Here is a 10,219-nt window from a genome sequence, read left to right on the forward strand (position 1 = left end):
CCTTCTTTCTTTCTTTTTACCCTTTCCTTCCTCCATTCCTCCCCCCCTTGCCTACATATATATAATATATATGTATAATATATGTATGTATATATGCACACATATATTGGTGTATATACACACGGAGAGAAGAAATGATCATCATTGTGTCTTGCTTACCCCCATGTACTAAGCAGGTTTCCACACATTCCTGTCACAATTCCAGCTGTCCAACCTCTGACATCTGGCCATTCACACAGTTTCACATACTCCAATCATCCTTACAGACTCGAATTCTGAATTCTTCCCACGACCTTGATTTTTTTGCAATTCAGATTGTTAACTTGTGAGTGCTGAATCTGGAGTGGAAGACAGTAGGGGCTATTTGCAAGAGATGAACTCAACTACAATATAGTTTTCAATTTTTTCTCAGCAGTTGTTGGACTTGAAAGCAAAATTTCCCTTTTCATAAAAGTTGGGGTCATTGTGAGGCTCTAAATAATCTAAACTTTCACTTTCTCTTTCTCTAAATAACTCTCCATATGGATAAGTAGGATGGACTCTGACCTTCTCCAGGATACTAATGATCAGCAGTGTCTCAGATGGAGAATCACAAAATGTTATGGCAGAAATAGAAATTATGTATTGCAAACCTTCCTACTCCCTTAGTTTTTCAAAGGTTCATCTCCAACCAAAATCCAGGTGTCCTAACTCATTATCTGGGACTCTTTCCATTTAGGAGTCATAAAAATAATAAGACAGTGAGCTGGCTTAGTGGATAGAGTGCTTCCCATGGAGTCAGGAAGACAAGTTCCAATCCAGCTGCAGATATTTACTAGCTGGTTGATCCTGGGCAAGTCTTTCAGTGTCCTCTGTATGATAGGGATAACAGGAGCACAAATTTCATGGGATTATTGCAAAGATCAAATGACATCATAGACTATAAAATGTTAAGGAATTTTAAGTGTTAGGTAATGTTACTACATAACCCCCACAACAATCCTAACAGGTATTAAATATAAGCATTTGTATCCCCATTTAACAGAAGAAATGTTCTCAGAGAGATGAATCCCTTTGCTCAGGGCCACACAGTTAGTCATTTTCAGTGTTTATTTCCACTGGTAGAGCCCTGAAAATGTGCCTCCCATGGTTCCCCTGGTAATGTGTTGCTAGCCCATTAATGATACTGTCCTTACAAGTAGTGACATTTGAATACCAGGAGTGTCTTGGCTTCATCTTTCCTTATCCACCCAGCCCCACTCTCCTCTCTGCTGTGATGCTTTCCCCCACCATTCCATATACACCCAGTTCAGCAGCAATGGCTTCATTTACTCCAGTAAACAACAAAGAAATGACCTGCTTAATCCTAGCCAGAGCAATGCACCCACTCCTAGAATAGAGCACACAGTCAGAAATAACTTATTCATCCATTTGGGGCCTTGGAAAGGCAAATATATTTTTAGATCTCTGGTTAGACAGGTAAGAAAAACTCCAAGGTCCCAGTAATGAGAGTCATGAATATTGAGGAAAACCCTTCAAAGCTTAGCCCCTTAGAGGCCTTTAAGGGAAGCAGCTGCAGAAATTTAAAAAAAAAAAAAACTTCATCCCCAGCCTAGCTCATCATAAAGCCAAGCCCTTTGTTTAAAGCCATTTAAATGTTTTGAGTAGAAATGGAAAAGACATTCTGAGGCCTGCATTTAGTAAGAGATGAAAAGGCTTTGGGTGGCTGCTTTCTGAAACTGTCCCAGTAGTTGCTGATGATAGTAACAACTCACACTTGAGTAGTACATTCTTTCCTTTGAATGTAGCCTAAGATAGTATTAGGGGTTTGGTGAACTAAGTCACCAGCATCTTCTCCAAAGCTCTGCCTTCAGTGCTTCATTGTGGTGCAAAGGGGACCCTCGATTTTCAAAGGCTACAAGAGCAGAATGAAAGCCTGACAGGTTTTCCTATGCCAAAAATGGCTCCTGGCACCATATTGGTTACAGATGATGTCTGCTTTTGAAGGCTCAATCTAGCAAATCAGGCACAGGCAGGTTCATAATCAGTAAGCTTTCCAACTAGTCATGAATTCCTGGGTGGTAATGCCAGGTGAAATAAAGAAAAATACAAAATGATACACAATGGATAAAGCGCAGCCCCATCACTACTGTAACAGCAGTGAGAGTGACAGTAGCAGACTGACAGGAAATGGATCCAAAAGTACCAAGAATCTCATCATTTATGGCTGTCTAGAAACATGGCCAGTAGCTAGGAGGCACAGTGGATAAAGCACCAGTCCTAGAGTCAGGAAATTTCATCTAGAATGAAGAAACCTCATCTTCTTGAGTTCAGATCTGGCCTCAGACACTTGCTAGCTGTGTGACACTGGACGAGTCACATAAGCCTGTTTTCTCGTCTATAAAATGAGCCAGAGAAGGAAATAAAAAACTACTCCAAGATCTTTGCCAAGAAAACCACAGTTGGGGTCATGAAAAGTCAGACACAACTGAAAAATGATTGAACAACAACAAAAAAACCATGAATTTAGCCGATGAGATCCTTGTCCATTGACTAAAAATTAGTCAGTACTGTGCTCACATAGTAAGTTCTTAGTACGTGCTTCTTGATTGATGGATTGAAAATCTGTATCATGTCAATCTTGAAAGTCTAATAATAAATCAGAAGTTCTTAACATTTTCTATATCATAAACTCCTTCTTAGACTAATGATATACACGTATTCGACCACATATGCAAATTACAAAGAAAACCAATTATATTGAAATGCAATTTTCAAAATATTAGAAGTTCCAGATTCACAACTAGACCCTGAAACCTACCTACTGGGGGAGGGGGTGTCTGTTGGATACCAAGCCCCAAATAAATGAAAGTAAGAAATAAAAAATAGTTGTCCCTAACTAAAATAAAGGTTTCTGGGTTTTTCCCTAGAGCAGAAAACTGTGAAGTTGTGAAGTTGGTTTTGGTGAATGTCCAAAGGTAACACAAAACATAATTTCATGAGACATCTGGTCATTTTATTTGCAGGACTCATGATAAACATTTACAAAATGACAAATGAAAATAGTTTGAGTTTATACATCAACATGTATCATATAAGATAACCTACAGCAGAGAAATTCTACTAACAACTTGATGAGACCCCCACTATTAATCCTTGGCCACCTCATTGCAAAGGTGGGCATAGAGGAGAGAGTACTACATTGAGATCACAAATCTATCCATGCACCAAAGAAATTAAAGCACTGACTCATAGTGAGCATGATTTACATGGTTATATGGCTAGTGCATGTTGAAAACAGGGCAGCAGGACTTTCAGTTTCAGGTCTAACACTTTCCTGTGTCTGGGTGAATGGTCATACCATTGACAGAAAAAAGGAAGTTGGGAGGAAAGCAGGTTTTAGATAATGAAATTGATTTCATTTTGGCACATGTTGAGTTTGAGGTGCCAGTGGACTGTTCAAGTAGAGAGAGCTAGGGAGACAATGGTGGCACAATGGAGAGATTGCTACAGTTGGACTGGGGAAGCCCTAAATTCAAATTCTGCCTCCAACGCTTGCTCTCACTCTGGTCAAGTCACTTATCCTATCTCTCAGCCTCAATTTTCTCATCTGTATAGCGAGGATAGCACCTACCTTACAAGTTTTTTATGAGGATCAAATGAGATAACATGTAAAGCATTTTGTAAACCTTAAAGCACTACATACATTCTGGCTATCATTAGTATCATCCTCATTATTGTTTCCGGCCTATGCTATCTCTGTATTTGTTCTTCACTGGAAAAATAAGATTTCCTTTGATCTTCCCTATAACTACTATATTCAGGAAATAAAAAACCTGGTAATTATCTGAATGGACAGCCTCCTTTGCAAAGTTTCTCTAGAGGTAGCCACTATGGGATTTTCCATTTCTAAACTCCTATAGCTGACAGATCTCCCCAGAAAAGGAACTGCCTACATTCTCCATTGACTCCTGACTGAGTTTCTTGCCATTTCATCAACAATCTGGCCAGCTGGAAAGCTAGGGCATGGCTGTTTTCTCAACAAACACTTGGTCATTGTGCTTGTACTGACACCAAATACCATGGGATCCATGTCATACAGTACACACAACAAACACAGTGTTGGTTATAATAAGGATTTCCCCACACGGATGCCACTAACAGTCACATTTCCCAGAATTAGCATAAAATGGACACTTTCACCTTCTAGTTGTCAAGTAGAAGAGGAAACTAGCAGAGATTGTTTTCACTGGGTCGTTGACTGAAAAGGAGAACCCAAAGTGCTGCTCAGAAAGCCCCTAATTTTTGATGCTTCCGATCACTAGAGATGATTCATTTGTTGACAGTTTCCCATTGACTCATCTGCCTCTCCAAGGAAAAGAATTTCTATGGGTTCCAGGCTGTGGCTGATGCAGTGTATGTAGTTCATGGGATTATAACTTTAAAGATGGGTGGGATCGAAGATTTCATTTCATTGTACAGAGAAGGAACCAAAAATTCAGAGGGATGAGCCTAGGTTTGCCCCAAGATCACTCAGGTAGAACATAGTAGAAATAGGATTTGAATCCAGGTATTCTGACTCCAAACCTAGCACTCTATTTATTGAACCATGCTGTTTCCCCTCAAATAAATTATACCATAGGACCTTGGCCTTAAAATTGCCACACTCTAAATAACTAAATTAACTCTCCTTAACCTGTACATTTTTTCTCTTGGCGGATAGTTATAGAACTCAGTCATGTATCCAGATCCTGGTCCTTATGTCCAGTACCCTTTGAAGCTGCTAGAAAGTGACTTAGAGTCAAATGACATGCTTCTCCATAGCCCATTTTTGGTGATTCTTCCCTTGAAGGAATGTGTACATGATTTGATTATTAGTCCCCTCACTTTTCCTTCACTTCAAGGTTGACAGAATGGCTTGGACCATAGATTTAGAGCCAGAAAGATCATGTAGTCAACTCCTGCTCATTTTCCAAATGAGGAAACTAAGGCCTGAAAAGGTTAAGTGGCTAGCCTACTAGAGTTGCAGAGTTGAAATCTCAACCTAAGTTTTCTGCCTTCATCTCCAGCACTATTTCCACAGTAGTCCCAGTGATAGGGAATTCGCTGACCAGGGAATTCACTGACCTACCCCAATTACATTTGCACTTTACTGCTTCTTTTACACTGCTATCTTGTAGTCCATTAGCGTTCTAACATCCTTCACGAAAACTACTAGCTCTGTATCAATCAATCCATCTGCCTTTATTAAGTTGTTGTTCAGTTGTTTCAGTCATGTCTGACTCTTCATGACCCCATTTGGAGTTTTCTTGACTGAAGTGGTTTGCCATTTCCTTCTCCAGATCTTTTTATGGAGAAGGGAACTGAAGCAAAGAGGATTAAGTGACTTAGCAAGGATCACACAGCTAGTAAGTGTCTGAGAACGGATTTGAACTCAAGAAGATGAGTCTTCCTGACTGCAGGCCCATTTATCCTCTCTGCCACCTAAGTACCTACCTATTATTTGCCAGGCACTTTGCTAGGTATTTGGTGATATCAACATAAAAAATAAAACAATCTTTACAACTCACATATTTATGCAGTTGATTTTTTTAATTCAGTGAAGAAGGCTCTACAGTTATTATTATTGAATTCAGCCCACCATTCTAACCTTTTAGGCCTTTTTAGACACAAGATCTATCTTTCAATGTAGTAGCTCTCTTTCGCAGCTTCAAACCATCAGAAAATTGTCTAAGGATGCCATCCATATAGGGTTTCATCTGAGTCACTGATAAAAGTGTGTAAGAGAATAGCATCAAGGATATTAATGAGATTTCATATCTTCCATTCCAGAATGAATGAAGATATGAAAGTAAATATCTAGATTGTTTTGGTATCTATGGACAACTTAGCCAGAAACCATGTGACTTTCTATATTGAAGATCCCTTACTCTGATTTCTATTTACAGATTTCCAAAAGCCAGAATGGAAGGGACAGTTCTTACCCCTTGGGCCATCGCCCTGGTGATCTTTGGTGCTGTGCTGATAATGACCTCACTGATGATCCTCCCTCCTATCACCCTTCTCATCTGGAGAATCCGCCAGATGCCAGAGATCTCCCTAGCAGGGGCCATATAAAGTAAGGCCCTCTCCAGACCTCATTGACTTCTAGCTTATCCCTTCTAAGATGATATTACCAAGGCAAAAAAGCATTGGGCCATATATGAAATTCATGTGGATCTTACTTGCCTGTCACAAGCTTTCAGTGGTTCTTCCACATTAGACAACTGCTTCCCCTTCATAAACTCACAGGATGCAAAAGCTGGAAGCAACCAAACCCTCCATGGGACATTTGAGAAAATTGAAGCCCTGAGAGAGGAAGAGATTGGTCTAAGGCCATACAAATAATAAATGGTAGAACAGAGTCTATCCCAGGTCTTACCATAGGTCAGAGTATTAGCTCTTTCCCTTCTTTTGAATATGTGTCCAATGGAGGTCATACTTTAATGAGTCCTTTTAGGACCTGGTGAATTGGCCTCCTGTTACTATATAAAATGCTATCATTGCACATCAGCAGATAAGGAACCAAATAGACAAGAATCTTCATCTATATCCTTTCACCCTCAATGTGACTCTCTGGAACCTCTGTTGGTAGAGTGATAGTATAGAATCAGAATCACAGAATCGCAAAAAACAATAGCTTAAAGGGACCTTAGAGATGATCTAATTCAACCCTCTCCTTTTACAGCAAAGGAAGACGGTTCCCAGAGAAGACACATGATTGGTCCATGATCAAAAGTAGTGAAGAGCAAAGCCAAGATGTGAAGCCTAAGTCCAAGTCCAACAGACTCCCTTGTTAAAACCAGCACAATATAAATGTCATTTTCTTAAGACAGTCTTGCTCTGACCTGGATATATGTGTGAAGCAACAAGATGATTGCCATTCAATCAATCAACCAGCAAACATATATTAAGCACTTACTATGTGCCAAGTACTGTGCCAGGTGCTGGGGATACAAATACAAAAGTGAAATTGGTCCTCCCCTTGAGAAGCTTATATTCAGAGAGAAATAATATAGGTAGGAATAGAATAGAACAGAACAGAACAGAACAGAATAGAACAGAACAGAACAGAACAGAACAGAACAGAACAGAACAGAACAGAACAGAACAGAACAGAACAGAACAGAACAGAATAGAATAGAATACAACAGAACAGAACAGGATAGAATGGTAAGTGGGTGGGTAGGTGGGTGGATAGACAGATAAATAAAGTACAAAATATATACAAAGTAGGTACAAGATAATTTAGAGGGGAAAGGCACTAGCAGTTAAGGGCTCAGCTTCATATAGAACAGAGATTTAAACCCACAGGCCACATGCATCTCACAACACTCTCTACTGCTGCCTGAAAAGAGATTAACATGTAATTGGAAAATATTTTTTTAAAAAATACAATTAAATATAGATAACATTTTAAAACTGAGTATGCAGACAGCAAGGATCTTTATACATAGATTAGTGACCCCTGTTTCTATTTGGCACCATTAATGTAGAAGATGGAACTTGGAATGGACTTTGAAGTGAACTAGGTTTATAAGATGTGATGATAAAGAAAGATATCCAGGGGGCAGCTAGGTGGCACAGTGGATAGAGCACCAGCCCTGGATTCAGGGGGACCTAAGTTCAAATATGGCCTCAGACACTTGACATTTACTAGCTGTGTGAACCTGGGCAAGTCGCTTAACCCTCATTGCCCTGAAAAAAAAAAAAAAAAAAAAAAAGATGTCCAGCATATGGCAGAGGTTGGGGTGGGGTGGATATTGGAGAAGGGAGACAGCCAAAGAAAAGCCGGAAGATAAGAAGTGGGGTGCCATGTATGAGAAACAGCAAGTTTGACCAAACCATATTATAAATGAAGGCGAATAATGGGTAATAAGTCTGGGACAAAAATAGTTGAAGCAAGATTGTAAAGGGTTGTCATTGACAATAAAGCAATAGGAAGCCACTGACATTTACTGAATAGGAAAATATCATGGTCAGTCCAACATTTTAGGAAAATACCTTATGCAGCTGTGTGGAGGATGGATTGGATCGAGGCAAAATGGATTGGGGAAAACTATTAGGAGACTATCTCAACAGTCCAGGTAATGAGGGCTTAAAGGAGGTGAGAGACTGCATGAGAAAAAAGACATACTAGTGTCAAACTCTGGGGTCCTACCCACAGTTTCTAACTGCTTCCAAGAAAATCTATACATGCCCCAGCAATTTCCAACAGCCCCTCATGGCTATGCAAAGCTGGCAAAGCTATCCCAAGTTCATTTCTGTGACTTTGTTTTTGTAACTCCTCAAAACTCCCCTCCTACAGCTCAGCTCTTCTGTGTATTCAGACTATACACTCTCTGATCTATTTCCCACGACAATGCCTAGAACCCCATTCTCTCCTTCCTCTCTGGGCATTCCTGTCTGAATAGAAAAGTTCATTGTCCTAAATTGCAATTCCTTGACTTCGAATAAATGCATCACTTTATATACCAATTACTGAATCAGTCTGATTTTTTTTCCAGCTTGACACTAGAAATGTTGTGGGGGATAGAAAATGACAATGATAACTGATTGCATAAATGAAGTGAGAATAAAGAATCAAGATGACACTGAGCCTTCAAATCTCGGCGGTTGGGAGGATGGTAGTACCTTCAACAGATAAAGGAAAACTCTTTTAATAAACACAGCAGAAGTTCTACATCCAAAGGAGTGTTCCCTTCCTGGTAGTCACACTAAAATGCAAGGTTCCATTCCAACGATGCCACTATTGCTCAAATATGTGTTGGGAACTCCTCTCTGAGAATGGGCTTCTGTGCCAATTTATACTTCGTGCAAAAATGTCAGTCGCGTGACTTCTTAAGCATATCTTGTTTTTAACTCAAAACAGCCTTAATCAGTTGGATCACATTTTTGTCATACTTGGCTATAAATAACTTTTGGCTCTATCCAAAGATCAAGCCACCCTCAAGGGATGAGGATTGATCATTACCAAGGATAGTCACAGAATCTTAGCTGCTGAGAAAAGAAATGTGCCACACACAGGCTTTGACAGCAATGCCAGAAGAGTTCCAAAAATACTCCAAGGACAGCATCCCACTATGAGGGAGCCTCCACATGGTGGACTAGAGTGAAGGGCAAAACATTCATCAGAAGTGTGCATGTTCCAGTGGCGTTGTTAAAAATATAAAAATCCCCTTATAATAAACTTCCATAGTTCACACCCAGGGAATTTTTCTCTCTCTCAAGTTGACACAGGGCCAAGGACTATAATATATTAATCAACTGCTTTAGGGACATTGGGGAAAAGAAATGATTTAGAAGGAGACTGTAACAATATTATGTGCCTAAAATAACAACTGCCCCAGTTCTTTAGGCACTAGCCTCAAAGGAAAAGAAAGGCTAACCCTAAGGCAAAGCACAAATTCAGCTGACTTGGTCCTTGATCCTATGTATCTCATTCTGCTAGACTGAGCAGCTGTCTCTTCATCTTGCCCCATGATAAATTAATAGTTTAGTAGATAGATAGATAGATGATAGATAGATAGATAGATAGATAGATAGATAGATAGATAGATAGATAGATAGATAGATAGATAGATGGGATGGGTTGGGATGGATGGATAGAGAGAGGGAGGGAGGGAGGGAGGGAGGGAGGGATGGATGGACAAGTAAGAATATATTAAGCATTTACTATGTGCCAAGTACTGTACTAAGCAAACAAGCAAAGAATATACTCCCTGCCTTTATGGAGCTTACATTTTAATTAAAGGGGAAACAACACATATCAGTGATTCTATGAAATTTCAGTTATGTCAAGAGGTATCACAAAGTTCAAGAGAAAAAAGCCTTCAAAATAATTTTTAAATCATCCAGAAAAATCACTTTTCATTCTTTTTAATCTAAAAGAAGTATGTTCTATATAGCCCCATTTTTATGTGTGGGATGAAAAGGGGTCACAAAAAAATAACCAAAGATAGTATGTGGCTTAAACCTCATGTCAAAGACTCTTACATGTTAAGAAGAACCCAATAATACTTTTTTGTTTGATTTTTTATTCTAAACATAACTCCCAATAAAATGAGCATCTCCATATACAAAACAAACAAAAAACCAGGAGGGGTTGTACATGTACTTGCTAATCTCTAATATATTAAGTTTCTATTTCCTTTTAAGTATTTAATAAATTTAACTGATAATTTTCTTGGGGGGGGGCAAT

The sequence above is a fragment of the Dromiciops gliroides genome, chromosome 2 (assembly GCF_019393635.1).
Source record: "Dromiciops gliroides isolate mDroGli1 chromosome 2, mDroGli1.pri, whole genome shotgun sequence".
In the NCBI taxonomy this organism is placed as follows: Eukaryota; Metazoa; Chordata; class Mammalia; order Microbiotheria; family Microbiotheriidae; genus Dromiciops; species Dromiciops gliroides.